The sequence below is a fragment of the Pezoporus flaviventris genome, unplaced genomic scaffold (assembly GCF_033815535.1).
Source record: "Pezoporus flaviventris isolate CSIRO_AGI_PZ_B2104156 unplaced genomic scaffold, CSIRO_AGI_Pfla_v1 ptg000002l, whole genome shotgun sequence".
Taxonomy (NCBI): Eukaryota; Metazoa; Chordata; class Aves; order Psittaciformes; family Psittacidae; genus Pezoporus; species Pezoporus flaviventris.
In genome coordinates this window covers 86072374-86092856 of record NW_026892550.1, presented here as the reverse complement: position 1 = coordinate 86092856, position 20483 = coordinate 86072374, and the positions used below count along the sequence as shown (strand labels likewise).

At 43.4% G+C, this 20483-nt stretch overlaps 1 protein-coding gene across 2 annotated transcripts in view; it reads right to left on the bottom strand.

Moving 5' to 3' along the window:
* Positions 1-7368, bottom strand: part of CHRM2 (cholinergic receptor muscarinic 2) — a 90545-nt gene extending 83177 nt beyond the window's left edge. For both annotated transcript variants that reach the window (XR_009741783.1, XM_061444888.1), the window contains exons 1-2: positions 7273-7368; positions 6833-6984 (exon numbers count right to left, since the gene is read on the bottom strand). The gene's annotated coding sequence lies outside the window, so the exon portion shown is untranslated. The remainder of the gene's footprint in view (positions 1-6832; positions 6985-7272) is intronic.
* Positions 7369-20483: the final 13115 nt, after the last annotated feature.

Genomic DNA, 20483 nt, shown 5'->3' with positions numbered 1-20483 from the left:
TGATAAGTGTGTGTATATGTACAATTATTTATGTGTCTTCTTAAATTGTTTGACAAATTTCCTTTGAAAAATATAAATCTTTGTAAAATAAGTACCTTATTATTACAAGTTGGAAACACTTTAGGAGAAAGAAAGCAGAAACTACACATGAATGATCATTTTTCACTGTAAGAGTTTAACAGTTGTGTTGCCTAAGATTCTATACCATGTATAACTTCTTTACTGAAATTATTGCTGTTAGAAAAGAGGAATAAGAATTGAAGTATTTCATCGTATAAGTAAGCTGGGTGAACCTAGCATTCAAATGGCAAATGGAAGTAAGTGTTGGCTGATGCAGAATCATCACAGGTGGAGTGAAACTATTAGAAACCTTCCTGAATTCTAAGCCAGCTGTGACCACTCAAGGAAGGATATTTGCATCATCGTGGACAACTCAGTTGCAAATTCTGCTCAGTTACAGCAATGGTCAAAAAAAACCACGCAAACCCAACAGACAAAACAAAATTTCCATTAATGGATAGAAGGAGTACACGGCGTTAAAATGAAAACAGTTTTATTGTATAAACCAGTACAAGCCAATAGTCCCCACCTGGAAAGCATTGGTCAATACATCATCGAAAAAGGCGATAGCAGAATTAGCAGATTTTAAGTCATGCAAAGTGAGTGGCAACCCTGGGATCCTAACTGAGAAAAGAAAAGTAAATGAGTTGAGCAAATGAATGGCACCTATATAACGAACTGGGTGTTCCTGTTAGCCTTTTCACACCATATAACAGAGACGTAGCAATAACATTGAAAGACAACTAATTTAAATAGATCAAAGGTTGACTGGAGTGCGATTTTCCCAAGAAAATATGTAATTAACCTACTGAACTCACTGCTGTCACTAAGGTAGTGAATTTACTAGGAGTCAAAACCAGATCAGTTGCTTATCTGGCCAGTGAGTACATCTGCAGTTTGTCTAGAATTGCCAGAGGTTTCCATTTGGTGAGGAAGGCAGATATCTGTTTTCATTTGGAATGGTCTCTGGGCAGTGAGAAAACACAGGCCAGTCAGTATTAAAACATTTTACTTGAGGGCAGTGCATATATCTAGGGCAGCATTCCCAACACCTGCCTCTGAAGTGTGTGGTAAGGGACATTGATAGAGATGCTATATTGGACAAGACAAAACACCTGCCTGGTCCAATGCTGCTATCATTATCTTTTAATGTATTTTAACTGGATGACTGATGTCTTTTGAATAGGAAAATAATGAATAATGATAACAAATAACAAAATTTTTATTAATTATTCATGCTAACGTTCATGAAACTCTAGAGATGTATGAATATTTTCATTAATAAATCATCGGCCACCAGCTTGCAATAAATGACCTTAGAAATCATAGTGGAATGAGCTTGTTTCCATTATTCATGAAAAAATGTGTGAATAATTTTCGATATATGACCACCACTCTGCTTTCTAATTGACTAAATATGAGATAAATAAGCATAAAATAGGCATCAGTAATTCATTGCAATGCCAGGAGAAAGCAGGAACTTCTGGAAATCCTGTGGGCTGTACCAAAAACTTACTGTTTTCCATGGACAGATTTTGCTATTTTTTATTTCTCACATGCTGGAATAGATCATAAAAATGAAGGGCCTAATCTCCAAAGTTTAAGGATCATCCTATTTCCACTGAAATTAAAAGAGCTTACATATTCAGACTACCTGAAGATTATGATCCAGAGAAATTACTAAGCAAGAGAATTCATTTATATTACTAGGTTTATTTTATCTCCTTGGTTCCCAACACAAATTTTCACAATGACTCAGAAGAAAGATCTATGAAGATATTTTTTGTCTTATTTCATTTCTTTCTCAAAAAAAAAAAAAGAACAAAAACCTAAAAAGAGCCCAACGCCTTCCACTGTTTACTCAGAGCTTGAGGAAAACCCTAAGAGATGTTGGTTTACAGAATTTTTCACCTATTTGTGCTGTGGCAGCTTATAGAGATCTTTATTTTCACCACTGTCAGAGGTGCCCCATACTATTCCCAATGCCGATCATCACATTGCTTTTCCCTTTCAGCAGAGACTGGTGAAACAGAGCTGTTCCATGAATGGTTGTCAAAACACTGGCGTATTCTAATTACAACATTTAATATGTTTTTGTGAAAGTGAAATTCTGAGCTCAATAAACCAGAATACGAGAATAAACCAGAAGTAATTAAAATCAACAGAGTCACTCCTGATTTTAAAGAATGTAATTAAGATCAGAATCCAGCCCATGAGAGTCAAAAGAGATACTGGAAAGACAGAAATCAGAGAATCATTTTATCCAAAAGAAAACAGACAGAAGGCTCTCAGTAAAGCAGCTGGCCCTAAATTACTGTCTGTTTCATTTTATCCTTATCATATTCTTAAAAATGAATACAGAAGCCCATAGACTACTGAAATCCCATTGTATATCTTACTCCCATTTGCAAGCATTCTTTAGGAAGTGCTCAATGAAAATAAGATGAAATTTATTTCACCCTGTTCCATCCTCCTGGGACTTAAACTTACATTATATGAGAGATGTCTTTTTGGAACACCTGCTGATATGTGTCCTTTTCTGCAGGGAACAGATGGTATTGAATATAGGAAATAATACAACTTTAAGGGTAGGACAGATAGCTCAAAATGCCTGGCAGCTCCACAGCCTAAAACATTTTTACATAGAGACAAGCTCAAGGCCCATAGGAAAGGGATGCAGTGCTTTAATACAACTACAGGGATGGCCTTATCTTTTAATTCTGCCCACTTGCATCAGGGAGATGTGGGAAGGCAGTGGGATAAGTCATCAAGAGATCCCTACTCAACCTGGTGTGGAGGGCTAGACAATACAATCTGCTAGGCACAGGAAGCTGGTGTTCAGCTGGTGGGACGAGGATATGAAGTAGGCAAGTCTGCATCTTTAGGGCATCTCTGACCCAAGAAAAGCTGTGGAGACCCTGGCAAACATAAAGCTACCTTTTCCAAACTATAAGAACTGGAAAAGATGGCTAGGGTGGTGTGTGGGATGTGCTAATTGTCTCATTTAGTTACAGCCGTTCTCAGTGCTTGAGCCTTAGTGCAGCCTGGTTCTTTGAGATGGGAAACCAGGCTCAAATTTAACAGGGCTTGAAAAGCTATCATACAATTTAAGTTTTTTAAGATTTAAGGCTACAAGCATTTGTGAAAAAGTTATCCCTGTCATTCATATGAGCTGGATCTAAGCCCTTTCAGTTTTTCTTACCCTGATTGCCATTGTCTATGCACCCAAAGGGCCCACAGAAGGTCAGGGCAGTGGTTCCACAAGTGAGTAATCCTCTTCCATGCCTTCAAATCTGAGAATTACCTGTAGGTTGCTGCAAGCTGTGAAGCTCAAAGCTAGAGAGATCCAAAATTTGTGAATAAATGGCTAGATAAAGATTGGGCTTCCCAGCTCTTATTTCTTCTTACCGCTTTCTCCACAATTTAACCCACCCCAGCATTAATCTCTGGGTGACCAAACCAGGACCAGTTGAGTCCCATCTGCCTTTTATTTTTTGCAGCTTGGGATTTAGAAGAAGGAAGATCTGGCTGGAAACAGACACTGGAAGGAATTCCTTAACTCACACCACTTGTTCCTCTCCTTCCCCCATAATGTGCTAGGAAGCCTCACAACTCCTGTGCTTGGGGATGCTTTCCTTCACCCTCCCTCTAGCACTAGAGGGCTCAGAGAATTGGGCTTTGGGCTGGAAATCCATCTCTCTGTGCATCCTCACTTTCCCCTAAACTGAACTCAACTTTCAAAGAGGTCTTGATTTCACAGAAAGAGAATCGGCTTCATGATTACTGGTTTGTCTTTGTTTCCCCATGCTCCACTGCTATGAAAACGGAACCAGAAAATAAGTCTTTTGCACATGGGCCATGATATTAACGGAGAAGTCTGGGTGAACAGGTGAGTTGGTTACAGGAGTAAAGTAGGGCAGAGTAACTGCCTGGGACTGTATCAACAACAGTGGGAGATTTCATAATAGATGTCCTCAAAAGATTATTGAATTAGACACCCAACAGGCTGAAACATCTAAGCACTTAGTGCAACTGAGAGCCATGAAACACACAAAGGGAGTCAGCCCAGAGATGACAACCAAAATGATAGTGGGGCATGAGACTGAACATGCAGGCAAAAAAAAAAAAAAAAGAAACAGAAAAAAAAAAAAAACAAAAAAAAAAAACAAACAAACCATGCTTTTGTTCACAGATGCTATATTTCATTGATGTCCTTGGTTTTTCCCTGTGTCTTGGTCTCTCTCTTGGGTGATGGCACAGCTCTGCACAGCTGCCACTCCTTCCACCTCCTCAGGACACTCCTGATCACACATGGTCCCGATCTCCCCAAGTTCTGCCCAGATGCAGAGTTACAAACTTTTGAGTAGAGAGTATTACTTAAAATCTTAATTTTGGATGGGAGAAGAACATGACCTCTCCTTTTTATTATTTTGTCCGTGATCCAAAGCAACTTGGGGACTTCCTAGACCTCTCTTCTCAAGTATTAAGCCCCCTTCCTGAGCGGACTGCAATGCAGAGATCATGGAGTGCTGCAGGAAGGGACAGAAAGGGCAGCTTAGTGGGGCACATACTCATCAGGTGAATGAGCTGATAGAACTTCTCACTCTCCTGATGCAAAAGCGAACAGCACTGCTTTTGCAGCCCCAGGGTCCTTCAGAAGGGAAGTTTGACAAAAGTTATAAAGAGCCTGAAGGAGAGAGGGAGCGTACTCTGTGTAGCTTAACGCAGTTTATAGATGAGTCACCAAGAGCGGCTGGTGTCGTAAACTGTATGATCGAGGCTGGTATGTATTTAGACAGAGGCTGTGATTGCAGGCAATGCAATACCATAAAAGCAGGCAGTGAGCGTACTTCTGATCTCCTGTATTATTATCCTGTATTACCTTCCTCATTATCAGCCTTTTTTCTTTTTTTTTTGAGGGAGGGAGGTTTTTTAGGTTTTTTTTTGGGTGTTTCCCAGCCCCCCCCCCGCCCCCCCCAAACTGAAGGAGCAGGCTGTCAAGCATAGGCTGGCTCTTCTTCTGCTTTTTGCCCTTGACTTTTTCCCTTTTGCCAAAAGAAGATATTCCTTAAGGGATAGGGACAAGCCAATGTGTGCAACCACACTAGCTGACACGTAAAAATGGGGAGAGATAGATCATATTCTGGCTAGATTTGCACTGATAATTATCCTATCCCCAGAGTCCCCTTCTAGTTGAAAAGGAAGCTGCCTCTTCTTGCCCTAAGGGAACTTTGGGACATGAAAATAGAAAGAAAAAGCAATCTTACAGGGGATGGAGGAAGTTTATCTTGTCCTTTCCCCAGTGAAAGGGTAAAGACTCACCCCTAGGCCAGAGGGAACGAGTTGCAAGTCCCGACAGCCTCTCCCCAAAGCTGGCATGGGAACCACTCTGGGAAGGCAAAGCCTCCCCACGGCAGCACCAGCTGCCGGCAGAGGGACGTGTGAAGGGGAGAAGCCGTGAAAGCCTTGCCGCTTCCAGCCTGCCAGCTCTCCCATCACCCTGGCATCTGGCCAGCTGAGAGGAAGGGACGAGCCCGGCGGCGGGTGCACACCGATGGAGGAGAGTGAAAGCAAGAGTGGCTCTAGCCGGACAAATGGCCGGGCGCTACTTTTACACAAGAATAAGCACCCCGGAAAGACCCTTGCCCCTCCAAAGCCTCCGAAACGTCTGGGCTCCGGGGAGCACCAGCACCTCCATGCCCCAGAGCTGTTTCTGGGAGGCAGCTTTCTCCCACAGCATACAGCAGCTCGCTCCCTCTGGCCGCAAGCACCCCGTGGCGGCAGCACGAGAGAAAAGAAAAGGAGCCCGGAGTCACGGCAGGGATCGGCTCAGCCCTGCCGAGGGCTCACTCGGGGCGAGCCGGACCCGGCCCTGGAGCACCTTACCCCTCCGCACCCGGCTCCCTGGACGCGCAGGGGACAGGACCACAGGCATAAGGAAGCGGGTCGGAAATGGGCCAGGGAAACCCCATCCCTTCCCCGCCTCCTGCATCGCTCCCCCTCCGCGAGGTAGGACATGGGACCTGAGGCAGCGGAGAAGAGCACTGACCCCGGACAGGTGCATGCTTCACAAGAGAGATGCTGAGGGGCGAGGGACCGCACTGACACATCGGAAGCCTCCTCCCCTTATACCCCGGTCCCCCTGCTCCGCGGGCAGAATCCGATCCCCGGGGACAGTTGTGCTCACCGCTCCCGATGACATTTTGCAGGAGTCATCAACAAACGTGTCACAGCGGGATTAAAAAAGGATAGTCCGGGAGATGTCCCTGTGCCGGAACGCAGCATTTATATAAAAAACATGTGGACAGCGCTTAGAATATGTGAGGATTTCTCTAATTCGAGCTACTGCTTCTCTCCTTCTCTACTGTACCATGCTAGACTAGATTCTGGGATGAATATCGCAGTTGTAATTCAACAGAGAAAGGCTGGGGACAATCCCTTTGCCTTCCCTCTTCTCTCTGCCTTTCCTCGGTGACCTGCACCTCCATGGACTCTTTCAGGAAAAGTTTCCCTATGTTTTGTCCTGCTCATTCTAGCAGGAAGTAAAACGTAAGCTCGTTTCTTGGACATGATTTTCTTGGCGGGAGCTTTCCTATGACAGCAGCGGATGAAATCCTATGTGAAGCAAGGAAGGGGCGGAGGGTAGAGGACGAGAAAGAAAAGCGGCGGGGGGGTGGGGGGGGAGTGTGTGGGTAAGACAAAAATAAAAAAGGCAGAAAAAGGAAATTCAAAACAGGAGAGAAAAAGTCAGTAAAAGCCAAAGCTTTCCTACCTGCGATCCAGTTAGCAGAAGTTGCATCCCATCCCGCTGCGAGCGGCTGCTGCGAGCGGCGGCTGCAGCTTCGCGCCGGCTCTGGCGGCAGAGGCGGGCGGGCTGCGCGCATCAGAGCCCCGGGGCGGCCGCTTTATCTTTCTCTTCCATATCTTCCGAGAGGAGGGAGGGGGGTTGGGGTGGGGGGAAAGACAGATTACTTGGTACCGTGATAATGGGGGGAAACAGTTTGGAAGCTTTAAATGAGAGGCAACATTGCCTCGGCTGACGGAGTTTTTGTCTCTCCTTTGCTCTCTCACTCCCTCCCACATGCACCGGCACACACACGCGCACACACACTCACACCCTGATCGGCCCTGGGGAGTCCCTGCTTCGGTTCAGGCAAGCTGAGGTTTCAAAAAGAAATCAATAAATAACGTAGAGCAATAGAACTGTCAAACCTGGCTTAACGGTTTGCACAGGACTGGAGAAAACAAACCCAAAACCAACCATAAGCTGGAACTCGTTAAGAGAGCTGCTAATAATTCATACTTCCCCCAGCGCAAGGAGGGCAAGCTGCCACTTTCAGAGAGGAGGGAAGGGTCTGGGGAACGGGAAGCCTAGGTCGGCATCTCAGGTGAATGCCTTTGCTGGGGTGCTGTGGCTGTGGGTCCACTTGCTGCCCACCGGTGGGGCTGGGAGTAAGAGGTGCGTAGGGGTGTGCGAGTGCGAAGTGGGCTCGATTAGCTGCAATGGGAAGGCAATTTCTGCGGAGAATATTTACAATTTTCTTTCAATATGACAGGATTAGTTGCTGTTGAAGGTTCTCCTCCAATGAGATCAGCACTGCTTTCTGATTTGGTGGCTTTGCTGAATAGAAATTACTGGTTCTTGTTATCTCTCAAAACACTCTCCCCTCTTCTTCATTAGACACTCCTTTCTTCCTCATCAGAAGTCTTTATCTACAATTTGCACATCAGAACCGATTATTTTTTTTTTTCAATTACCTCTTCCCCATCTTTCCCCACACCACTCTCCTCTATTTCTGGTTACTTCTCACAATTCCATGATAGCTGTAAGTCTAAAGCAATGTACAGGAGGAGAAGAAGAGAAAAAGATCTTGCTTTCAGATTATTGCAAGCATTGGAGTCTCCACACACTGAAAAAGATATTGTTGCACGAATCCAGTTTAGGTTTTTTAACTGATTATTGTGCTGAAATATTCACAGAAAGCTGCTTCCCTGACACAATGACAGACAAATTAGGGGAGGCATATACATTTTGAGAACAAGAGTTAATTCTCCTTGAGTGTAAAGCAGTCCCCTTTAATTATTAGTCTCTAGGCTGAGAAGTACTTACTTTGCTTGAAGGAATTTACCAGTTCAATGGGAATAATCTAGATATAAACATCTTTAGGTTTGCTTTGTCTTTGCCTCTCTCCTGGACCAGAATTGATTTGTAAACTGGAATGATGCGATTCCCTTGGTAGAGAGGCTGTCGGGGTGGGAAACAGGAAAGAGGAACCCATCTCATCTATTGTCCAAAGAATATTAGGGGAGGAAGTGATAAGTGAAAAGACAGGAGAGGTGTACCTATGACGGTGACTCCTGCTTCTGGCTGCTGCCTGCCCTGCCTCCCCTGCCCCATCTTTCTTCTTGAAGGGCTGATGGGGTAGCAACCCAACCAGTCCTTTCCTCTCCACTCCAAAAACCCCCTTCACTTTGCAGAAAGTATTTCTTGGCCTGGGCTTGCCCAGGCAGAGGAGCTGCCTTCACTACTCACATATATTTAGCTACTACTCCTGGAAGGATCTCAGTAGTGGATTTGTCCCCAAGAGGGTGATGTACCTTCAGGGTAGCAGAAGCCCGGAATTACTCTTCCCTGGGATGGGTACTTCCCCTGCCTTGGGTGGCAGAGTTAATCTGGGTGTGGGGAGCTCTCAGTTCTGGAGGTACTCATGCTTCAGCCTTATACAGATAAATTTTCAGGTAACTTTCTCTACCTGAAAGCAGGTTTACAGGATTTGAGGTTTAGGTCATTTTGAGAGCATCAAGGCAGCTGAGACCTGACATCTGCCCCTTGATTTCTTTGCCTTCATAAAATTTTGCCTGGACTTCATAGTAGAGTTAGAAGAGAGCTCTCTGGGCAACTCAGATTAGATTTGTCACCTCGAGGTTGGAAGCAGCACATTTTAACATTCATTAATCAAGATGATCCTCAAAAGGAACAATGCCTGCCTCCTCTTGTCCTTATTATTATTGCTATTGTGATTCCCCCCCACCCTCCCCCCCCCCCCCCCCACCCCCCGAGACGTCGCGAGTGTTTGATTGTGAACGTTGATTTCTGGAGATTTAGTTAGAGTTCAAGCACCGGGAGCACCGCGAGTCAGCTCTTCCTAAAGTGAGGAGCAGTTAGAGGTGTCGGCCCTACCCCGGGCCGACCCCGGCAGCACGCGGCAGCCTTCGGGACGCTTCCTCCCTCCCTCCATTCATCGCAGGAAGGGGACGGAGGTGTCGGGGCAGTTGGCTGCTCCCCACGGCTGGAGGGGAGGTAGAAGGCTCCCCCGAGCTGGGGCTGGGGCTCGGCGCAGCTCTACCCAGCTGCAGGGGGCTCCCCAGTGCCGCGCTCCCCGTCTAGTGGCCTCTCGGCTTCAGAGCTCGGGCAGCTGGAGGGGCATCCTCGGCCGTGAGAACCTCACACAAGCCACCAAGCACCTCCATTCCTCGGCCCATATACCCCCGTTTCCTCCCCCAACCCCCCCCCCCCCCCCCCCGCCCCCTTCCCTCTCCCGTGATTTTCCATGGAAATAAAAGGCCAGTGTTGAACCCCCTGCCGTGTGACCCCCACTTCCACCTTGCCTTGTTTGCAGTCCGCCAGGGGGGAGCGGACAATCTCCCCCCTCCCCCCGAAAGGTATGTGAGCAGCAGTGCCTTCCTGAACCCGCGGAGCTCTGCTCTTCGTCAGTCTCAGCAGATACATCTCGATGGCACCCAGTTACTCCGTTGTAAGCAGCGCCTTTTAAGTTTGACAAAGCATCTGTTGTTACCGGCTTCTCTCTTTTGAGCGCTACTTGCTAGACACACCTCCTGAGGGGAAAAAAAAAAGCTGCTCCTGAGTCTAAAACATTTGAAATGCATCCCCCGCCTCTGGCTCATGCAAGAGAAGGGAGGGCGGGGGAGCCGAGTCATTTGCAGTGTGCTAAACTGCTGTAGAGAGTAAATTCATCGTAAAATCACAGAATAAAGTGCTCAGCCTTTCGCTGGCAGAAAAAAAAAAAAAAGGAAGTGCATGAGGAAGCGAATATTTGCTAAGAAGGATCTCCGCTTCTTAGGGAGGGACTGAGGGGCTCATCCAGGAAGGTAAAGATAGCAACTTTCAGCCAGGAGATTTTCAAAACAAATGACATTCATACCCATCCTTACCCAGTAGTGCCAAGTGATCTCTAGGGAGACTTCACTGTGGGCCATGTCCTGTCCCCAAGGTTTTGTAGCCTGAGTGGGAGAGGGACAAAAAGGGAGGAGAGGTATCCCTGGCACCACTTCTAAGGTGATCTCTTCTGTTAAACTCAGGGGGTGCAGTCCCCCTCCTATTCAGCTTTCACTCACTCCGGGGGGCCACAGAAATGTGTGGAGAGACTCATGGTCCCCTCAAGGGTGAGGGAGGAAGCAGACGGTGTGGGGACAAAAATATCCTGGTTGGGTCATCCTTGCAATTCCACGGCATCTACTTCCCCCTTCTCAATGCCCAGTCTCAGTGTCATGTCTGCTTCACCCCCTTGCAACAGGCCTGGGATTATAGGTGGTTTGAGAAAATAGCAGATCCCAGGCAAAACCGCTGGTTTCCCTCTCATTCCCAGACACTCGTGTCCACATGGACCCGGGGCAGACAAAAGCTTCATTCCTATTAGCTTCTTTCTATCCCTATACGAATAAGAATGGCCAAGGAAAGTCTCGTGGATGTGTTTGCATGTTGTTTCTCACTTGACAAGTTACCTCAGAGGAGGGAAGGTGCACCCTTACACATGTGGATGCCTAACAAAGGGGGTCCGGATGGTTTGGCTTCCTTCCAGCTTGTTTGCATTGTCTTAGGTGACCAGATTCCCGGCCAGTAGATGGCTTTCTTGAAGGACTGTGAGAGGAAGTCCAGGAGACAGCCAGCTCTGCAAACCGAAATGTTTGATTTCCCTTCAGAGGTCTGGTCCCCAGTGTGGTCCCTGTTGGTGGACACGTCACCTCCCAGGAGAGAGAAATAGCTCTGAGAGCCACGGAGCATCTCTTCCTTTGGAGTTTTTGCCACCAGTTTTAGGCTAACAGGACAGGGAAGAGCAGGGGGAAGACCTAACCTCTCTGTGAAGAAGACACATCTGCAAAGAGCCACTTGACCCAAGCAGCACAAGGCAGTTAGTGTGTAAAGTGAAAGAAGGAGGCTACTGGGTTCACCTCACTGAGCTGTACACCTCACTCCTGGCAGGGACCAGGGCAGGTTCTAGGTGTTTGACAAACATTGAGAAAATGCTGGTGAGAATGGGGCAATGGAACATCAAATCATCCTGATGGTGTGGACTGCAGAGAATAAAAAAAGAAAGGAAGGAGCAAATCCAAACCAAGACAACTATGAGCCAGACTCCATGCAAATAAATTGCTTATAGACATTTACCAGTGGAAATTAAATGAGTTAAATCAACTGATGGTCAAACCTTTAACAGAAAAGGACATGTAATCACTTAGCTGTGTCCAGAGCAGTGCATCCACAAGAACATTATAAAACACACTTAGATCTGCCAGGGTAAGGAACTGAAATACTGACACCTTGCAGCCAGGAACTTGCTAATGCTAGAGAACTGAGAGCATATCAGTTTCTTCTTCCCAGTTGAAATCTTTAAGCTCTACAGCTCAGCTAGCAAGGAGGTGTGTTGTTTTCAGCCCCCAGCAACAGTGATTGTCAAGCTTTTCTTTCACTTTCCCCTGTACCAAAACAGCATTCTTTTGGCCTCTTTAAGTCTCAAAGCCTGACATACTAGGAATTATGCAAAAAAGACCACACCAATGAAATGGAAATTCCCAGCAAGTTTAGATGGGTCTCAAGATCTAATTTTCAAAGCCAAACTGATCCTTTCTTGCAGAGCAGCTAGGTGGCGAGCTGGAAAATAAAATCTACAGTTTTTTTTAAGGAGAAACACAGTATCTAGAAGAGCATCCTACTAGTCAGTGTAAGCTAAAGGGGCAATTTTAAATGTATACATGCAAGTAGTTTACCTATCCATAAAGCCCTATAAATTGCAGGTTTTTGTGTATGATGTGACATTTTTGTGTAGTTGATAGGAATAATTGCTCTTTGTAAATGTTGCGGTGCCTCAGGTGAGTAATTGAATATGCAAGTGGGCAGATGTGAAAACAGATACAGAACAATCTGCAAATATATTTCCTGAGAACCAATGTAATTTCTATCCAGACTTGGAAAGGCAGCTGTTGAAAAGGATGGTATAGCATATGTTCAAGTCCATCAGACACTTCTGAATACAGACAGAAAAGTGATTTTCAGGAAAAAGAAAACAAAAAAGAAGTATATGCCTTCAATTTATGTAATATGTGAGTTTAAAACAAACCCTACATTATCAAGGGGGCAAATAGTCATACAATTGTGATTATAATAGGATTTTTTTTACAGCTGTGGCACAAAGCTCTTGAAAGGCCAAGAGTTAAATAAAATCCTCTCTAAATTGTGTGCCAGTGGAGTGGGTTATGCGCAGCATAAAAGCTCTACTTGACGTTGACCATAGAAGCACAGACCCTCCTTGACCTGAAACTCCGTGATTTATAGTCTGAAGTGTCTCTTATCGGGAGGAAACAGGAAAATCCTGCACCGGGCAGAGCTGCGGGAGCCGCCGGAGGAGAGCGGGGCAGCAGCCTGCAGCACCATGGAGAGCGGTCTTCCCGCCGCTGGTGAAGTGTCTGTCCCTGTGTCCGGGTGTCCGTGTGTTCGGCTGCCTGTCTGCCCTGGTGTCCGGGTGTGCACGCACACACACATCCCTCTGAACATACGGCCGTTGCTTGTATGTGTATTGGCAAGTGTTTAAGCAAATGCAAGCCAGTAATGAGTTGCGCATCTGGTGTGATGTGCTTTGAGGTCACATCTGTTGTTTTAAATGTGTTTTAAATGTGTTCCTCGGAAGATGACGCCCTGCAGCAAGCTGGAGAAGGTTGCTTCTGTGCATTGAATGTACCCATTAGCTGGAGTCAGTGGCTAGAAATGAGGAAGATTTCACTGTGTCTTTTAAAATTTCAGAGAAGATCTAAGGTACATTGAAGAACGTAGTAACCTGAAGCTCAGGACTATGAATATCTCCTTCCAGTAATACTCCCTAAGTAAATAGTTGTGTTATTGCAGAAGTGTTGGTGGAACTTTTCTTCAGGGAGTTTTTGTCACTGGAAACCTGCTCACTTCACTTGCGTTGCACTCGGAGATTGTGTGTGGGCATAGGAAGGCAGATGACAGTCAAGCCACGCATTTTGTTTTATCTTAATTAGCTGGTGAAAGATCAAGAGGTATTTCAAATGGAATACCTCTTTTCTCGGGGCAGCTAAACTCTTGGCAGCTTTATGTGCAAAGCTCTAGTGACTCCAGAGGGGTGCTGAGGACCATTGGTTTGGTGAAGAAATTTAAAGAGGGTCACCATTCTGTGGGAAATATTTTCCCCAAAACATTACTTTACAAGCAGACTCAAGAATTCATCTTCACCAGGAATGAAGTCAAAGGCTCTGGCTGCAGTTCAAGCCCAGGAACCAAGCTCTGTGGCAGCATAACTCTGCAGGCCCTTCTCCTTTGTACTTGTCATTCTGCCACAGGGCTTGTACAAAATCTCTCTGGTACTGGTACTACTCACCGAAACACACATAGAGTGGATGGTTGTTTGAAGCCCATCCAAACCACATAACTCCAGAAACAGAACCATTAACAAGAGTTCCTGGACACTTTTTTAGCAAGATACTTCTGCAGGCAGTTCAGATCCATCCTAAGAGAAGATACAAACAGGAAAATTGATGCAGTTCCTTTGGGGTAGGGAGAATTGGAATCCATACCTCTTAGGTTTGCAGCGCACATTTTCCAGTGGGATATTTGTTTTCTCTTGCTTTCTCCTGAAAGTGTTGCATTTTGTGCCTATTGTCACTTACGGGAGCAGTGACACTTGCAGGAGAAGAACACTGCCTGTTAAAATGGCTTAACTTTATGGTGGTCACACATAGATAGGATGAGAATTCAAACAATAATAGCAACAAGTAATCAACAATAAGAAAAAGTTTGCTTAAAACCAAGCATTAGCAATAACCTTTCATTAACTATGCTCAATAACATCTCCTCCTTAATGCCCAGTGAGTTGCTGATTTGAAACAGACTAGAAATAGTTCTATTTATCCTGTGTGCTGTGCAGACATCGCTCATCATAGGCAGGAGCAATATCACACTCTTTTATCCTTTCCCTTTCATCCACTGGTAGGGCCACAAGTGACACACTCACCAAGGCTTTGCACGGCACAGTGCCAGGAGTCCTGAGCCATGAGAGACAGAGGTGCTCCTGCAATTAAGCATGTACATTTTCACGTTAGCTCTGTTTTCAGTACCTGATCTGGTATCTCCTGAGTCATTACAATGTACTGTATGCTTTGCCAGCTCTCTAATGTCTAGCTTGGTAGTTTCTGCATTACACTCTACAGTCCTCCATTGATATGGCCTTAGAAATACATCTTCTGTTTGTTTACCTTACTCTTCTGGGTTCAGCATTCATTATCAATACATTTTTCATGTCCTTTCTTTCACAGTTGGAATTTCTTTAAATTTTTTTGTGTCTGACTCACAGCATGAGGAAGTAAAGAATTCCCAGTGTGTAGGCTTGCAAATTTAGCAGCCCTCCTCCAGCAAAGGCCAGAATCCAGTATTTCTGTAGAAAGAGCAAAGCAGTTTCTGCCCTAGACATGCGATAATCTATTTCCTCTAAGAAGTGTCCTCCTGTTCACCGAGAATCACGGCTGCATAAATTCTCCTTTTTTTTTTTTTTTTGTTATCTCTTCTGCTGTTTGTCTTAGCATTAGCTATTGTAACTTAACACATTGCTAATCTGTCTGGATTTATACCCATGTCACTAGGATGTTTAACTGAAAAACCTCAGCAAAATACATCAGCATATATTTTTTCTTCTTTGGAATTTACGGCTTTGCATTTATCAACACTGGTCTTCATTCATTGTGCTGTTGTTCAGTCACCAAACTTGTTAAATGTATTCAACTTTCTTTACTTTTCCTACTGCTTCCAGTCCAGCACAAATCCCTTGCTCAATTCACTGCACGCTTTTGAACAGCTACTAGAGTCCCTTTGTCAGAACTAATTTGCAAACCGTTTTATTGCTAATAGTTGAGTACTAAATTCTAACTCCTAATTACTTTATTATAACAATTCTCTCTTGTCTGCTTATTATTTTTTTTTTTTTAAAAGTCCACAAAATGGAGTTGTTTAGACTTCCCCTCTATCCTATTTCTAGAGTTTCAATGATGTTGTACTGACTTATACTAGATGGGTACCTACAGATTCTCAATCTTCAGTTTATGAATCAAGATAAGATTAGTAACAGTTAATATCACATATTCCATAACTCATCTTGTTTAATCTTAAATATTTTTTTCCTGTGCAGTTTTTAACTGTAGTCATTTATATCTTTCTATAAAAGCTAAAAGTCCAACTATGTTTTTTTCCTTCCTTATTTTCATTATCATCACAAAAAGAACTTAAATATTCTCCTAAGCATCCTGGATAATTTACTTACATCCTCTGTTGAAAACTGTGCCTTATGCACCAATACACCTTTCTAGGTGCATTTCACCTAGAAAGGTTGAAATACATTTGTAAATATGACAGTAAGAAGCCATTCTTTGCTTCCTTCTATTATTTTATTTTCTTTTCCTCTCAATAGGATATATTTAACAAAGATAATATTAATAAAAACAACAACAAAATTTTCTGCTGCAGCTTAACTTAGCAGACATAGAATGTAGAATATATGGGTTCTCTGACAGTATTTACATATTGTACATCTTAAATTTGCCTGTTTTCACATTCTTATGCAGTAGCTCATTGGGTGAATTGCTTTGCATGGAAAGGAACAGAATCTCTTGAGGAGCCATGACAACAGTTTTGTAGCTCAAGCCGGTATTAAATCAAGTATAAGCAGCCTTTCTAATAAGCCTTTAAATTGGAAAGAGAGCAGTCTCAGATTAAGTTCCACATTGCTGCAATGATTATTAAGAACAATGAATCACATGTGGTCAAGCTCAGCCAGCAAACCAAATGAGCTCCAGAGCTCTTCAGCAGTGTGTCTTGCAGGAACACTTTTAATAATGTTTGGTGATCCAGCAAGGCTGTAGATCGCAAAATGTGGTAATCATACACAGAAAGAGACCTGGATCCATTGGTATATGATTTCCGTATGAAATTTTAGAATGAGAAACAGCTAAAATCTACTTCTTTTCATATGTTCTTTCACCTTCAAAGTTATCAGTGTAGCCTTCTGCTAGGTCAAAACACAGTCTTTTCATCAAACCATCTTTTCTACCACCAATAAGAAATTACTATAATTTCTGTTCTTTCTCACTGTACCATACACACATCAACACCTGAATAGCCTTTGCTAAGAGCAATTCTTTCTTGCATCACTTGTAGAGCCAGCAGATGATGCAGTGAAACTTTGTATAAACCTTCTAGAAAGAAAAAAGTATGTTTTTTTCTCCAGAGTAGATATATAGACCCTTTTTTACATTAATGACAAACATGCTGAAGTAAATTTGGTCGCATTTAATTATGAGCCACTTGGAATATTCACATGTCAAAGTTTTTTAGAACTTTTAGAAAAAAGTCACTTAATAAAATACTGAGGCTTAAAATTTTGCTCTTGATTTGTTTCTTCAGAGAACAACTGTACCTGACTACTTAAACTGCTGAGTCCAGTGCATTATCTTTTGAAATATTATAGGTACCATTAAAGCTACTTTCATAAACCATGAGGGAGAGCTTTTTCATTCCTATTTCCCTTTAAAGACAAACCTAAGGTCTGTGTTTATTGATAACTTTTGTAACACCTGTGGGATATTCTATGGTGAGTACTAATAGTGTAATAAGAACATGAGTTCTTATTACACTCATGTGAGTGTTCAATGCTCAGCACAAAAGTGTTAGTTTAAAGGTTCACAGATCTTTGGCTGCTCTTCTGAATAAGGATATTATGCTCTTAACCTCAGGGATAAAGAACAAGTTCAGGAATCAAGATTATTGCTTTAATTAATAACTTAAGTGACAGATTTAAAACAGTTCCTTCAAGTATGTGCATTCTGCACCTGTGCTCCAAACACAGGACTGCTCTGGCTGAGCTACTGAATGTTTAATGTGTGTGCAGCTGCTGTGCAGAGGAGCTATTGGTGGGAATCAAAAATTTAACATTGCAGGCTAGTGGTTACAAACTGAAGCACTTAGCAGAAACATAGGGTACAATCTGCCTTGTCTTCCTTTTCTAATCTGCAAAATCACTACAGTGATTATCTCCTTCAAAGGAGTGTTATGAGACATTACTAATTAAAGCGTTTCAAGTATCATGTGGAAAGATACATGTGGAAAAGGTGCTATAGCACAAATTATTAAGACAGTAGTAACCAGGCATGTATCTATTTAATTTAATGAATGGGTTATTTGTTCCTCCTACTCATGTCCCTGCTTCAACAAAGTTAAGATTTATGTGCCTAAATACTCATGAAATAGGGTTAGAATTAAGCACATGATTAATATTATGTCTCAGTACTGGTGTTTCATTGAATTAGGGCCCACCCACTGTATCAGTAACTAGAAACATTGATAATGTGGTTTGGAATGTTCTTTAAAATCAAAGAAAAATACATCAGAAAATGTTCATTTTTATTTATTTATTTTTTTATCTGTGTACTATGTTTGTTTGGGGGGGGGGGGGGCTTGTTTTGGTTTCCCACCTGTCAGGGTCCGATTGGAGGAAAAACCCCAGTGCCAGACCCTGTTTCAGTTTGTGATCCCAAGAGTGAAATTAAGACACAAAAGAGGTCAAGTACCGCAATTAGACAATTTGTTTATTACAAATTGCAAAAAGACAATTATTGTGAAAAAAGGGGGAAATTATTGTGATAAATGGGATAACAACAGGACAGGTTGGAAAAAAGGTAGAAAATGAAGCAAGAATTCAGGGTGCAGAGAGAGATAGTCACCACCTAGTGATGATAGATAGTGGATCCAGTGGTGTCCTGGGGATCCGTTATCGTCATCTTCGGTGGTGGGAGTTCTCCAGGGTTTGTAGTTGGCATCAGAACAGAGTATCCCCCAAGAGCCAGTTGGGGTGGGTGTTCTCATGGAGGTGACCTTCTGGAGTCCCTTTGAAGGTACCCAATGGACTGTGTCTCATGGAGTCGCCCTTATGATGGTGTCTCATGGTGGGTGTCCCTCAGGGTAGTCATTGGTGGAGAGTGTTTTCACGGAGGTATCCTCTGGAGTCATACTCATGGTAATGGCTCCCTGGAGATGTGTCTCTTGGTGATGTGTGTATATGGTGATTACCTTTCCCCCTTCTGTAAAGAGCTGGGGGGAGTACCTCTGCTCTTCATGTCAAGTATTACACGTTCCTCGTGGACCAGTTTCCCTGGTCTTGCAGCCAACTCTTCAACTGCACATCTGCACACACACACACACATACACGCACGCACACACACACAGACACAGACACACACAGTGTTTGCAGCAATTCTTGGGATAATGGACAGCAATTCCTCACACCAGTCCTCAAGGTAAGGGACTGAAGAGTCTTATCAACTCTTTTTCATTCATCCCTCAGTCAATGGATGGTGGAGTCCCATTTCAATTCCTCACACCAATCCTTGAGGCAACAGAAGGGTCTTATCTCAGCTCCTCCCACCCTTCTCCCAGACAGTGGATGGAAGAGTCTTATCTCAACTTCCACCAATCTTTGAGACAAGGGATAGTGAAGTCTGATTTCAGATCAGTCTCTCACACCACCCTGATTTTTCCCTATATTAATGTATTTGTGAATATCAGCACATTTTACAGACTTCATGTTATTCTTTAATAGTTCTTCCTGAAAGAGATTTCCACTTCTGGTTTAGATTGAGCATGGTTTTATGAAAAGAAAATATCAGTACCTGGAAAAACATTCCTTTAATCAATTCCAGGTTTTTGTACAAACTGCTGTCTGAAACGAGCCTAAAAAAACATGGAAAACAAAGACAAAAATATTCACTTCCAGGCAATAATATTAAGCAGGGAAACATATACAGAACAGAAACCCCTTTTTCATCATCCCAAGCCACCCTCTGGGGCCTTTGAAAGACAGAGTTAGGTCTAGTCCTGCAAAATGGCCTAGTTTGTACCACATTAATCTGTAGGCTACACAGCCTTGGTCCTCCTGGAGAGGTTTAAGACTTAAGATTCATAAAAGATTGCTCAGTCAGCAGGCAGCTGTATGAATTGACTAATAAGAATTCAGACAAAGAATGACCCTTTGTGCTCAATGTTTCCAACTATGTGTATATCACCAGATTAAGTTTCAGCCTCTGTGTGTGTCTATGGGCAAGGAGACTTGGGGCTTTTAGCTGTTCAGTTCCTGTATACACTGTTGGTAGCTATGTGCATTGGTTTCTCCTGGGGGTTAATTTTCTTCATAGTAGCTTGCTATGGTATGTTTTGGATTTATGATGACACCAGTGTTGATAACACACTGATATTTCAGCTATTGCTGCAGTGCTTACACAGCATCAAGACCTCCCCTACTTTTCTTTTCATCAAGAAGTTGGGAACGAACACAGCTGTGAAAGCTGATCCCAACTGATCAAAGGGATATTTCATACCATGGATATGCTCAGTAAGGGATACAGTGGCAGGAGAAGTTTGCCAGGGCTGCTATTGCTTGGAGGTGGGCTGGAAATCTCTTGTCTGGTGGAGAACAATTGTTTTTTTTTTTTTTTCATTACTTTTTTTTATTGTTGATTTTGTTGTTTTTTGTTTGTCTGCTTGTTTTTACTCATTAATCTGTTTTTAACTCAACCCATGAGTTTTTTCATTTAGATCTTTCTGGTTTTCCTTGCCATCCCACTGCTGAGGGGAGCGAAAGGATGGCTGTGTGATGCTTTGTTGCCTGCCAGGGTTATACCACAACACAAGCCAGCCATAGTTCCCACACTATGATGAGGAACTTCTGAGTTCTAAATGTCTGTTGATGTGCTCTAAACCTCTGGGCTCAAGTTGTCCAGACTTTGTGTAAGACATCTGATTATTTATATTTTTTTCAGTAGAAGTGACCATGGGCAGGAAAGTGGCCAGATTCACTAATTGCTGTTTGTTTATTGCTGGTTTTAGCAGAAATTGATTGCTAACATTTTAAAATCTGGAAAAAACTAAGGTGATGAGGCTGTGTTGCTTGTTAAGGGTTTCTGAAAGGAAAAATAATCTGGACTCTAGGTTATCTTTTTCTTGGACAAATTTACAAAATAGTAAATAACACTAAAGCCATTTGAGGACACATTAACCGTATGTGGCAGCTCATGGAATAATGCCTACATAGCGGGTCACAGTTAGATGAATTCACAAAGACTAAGTAAGC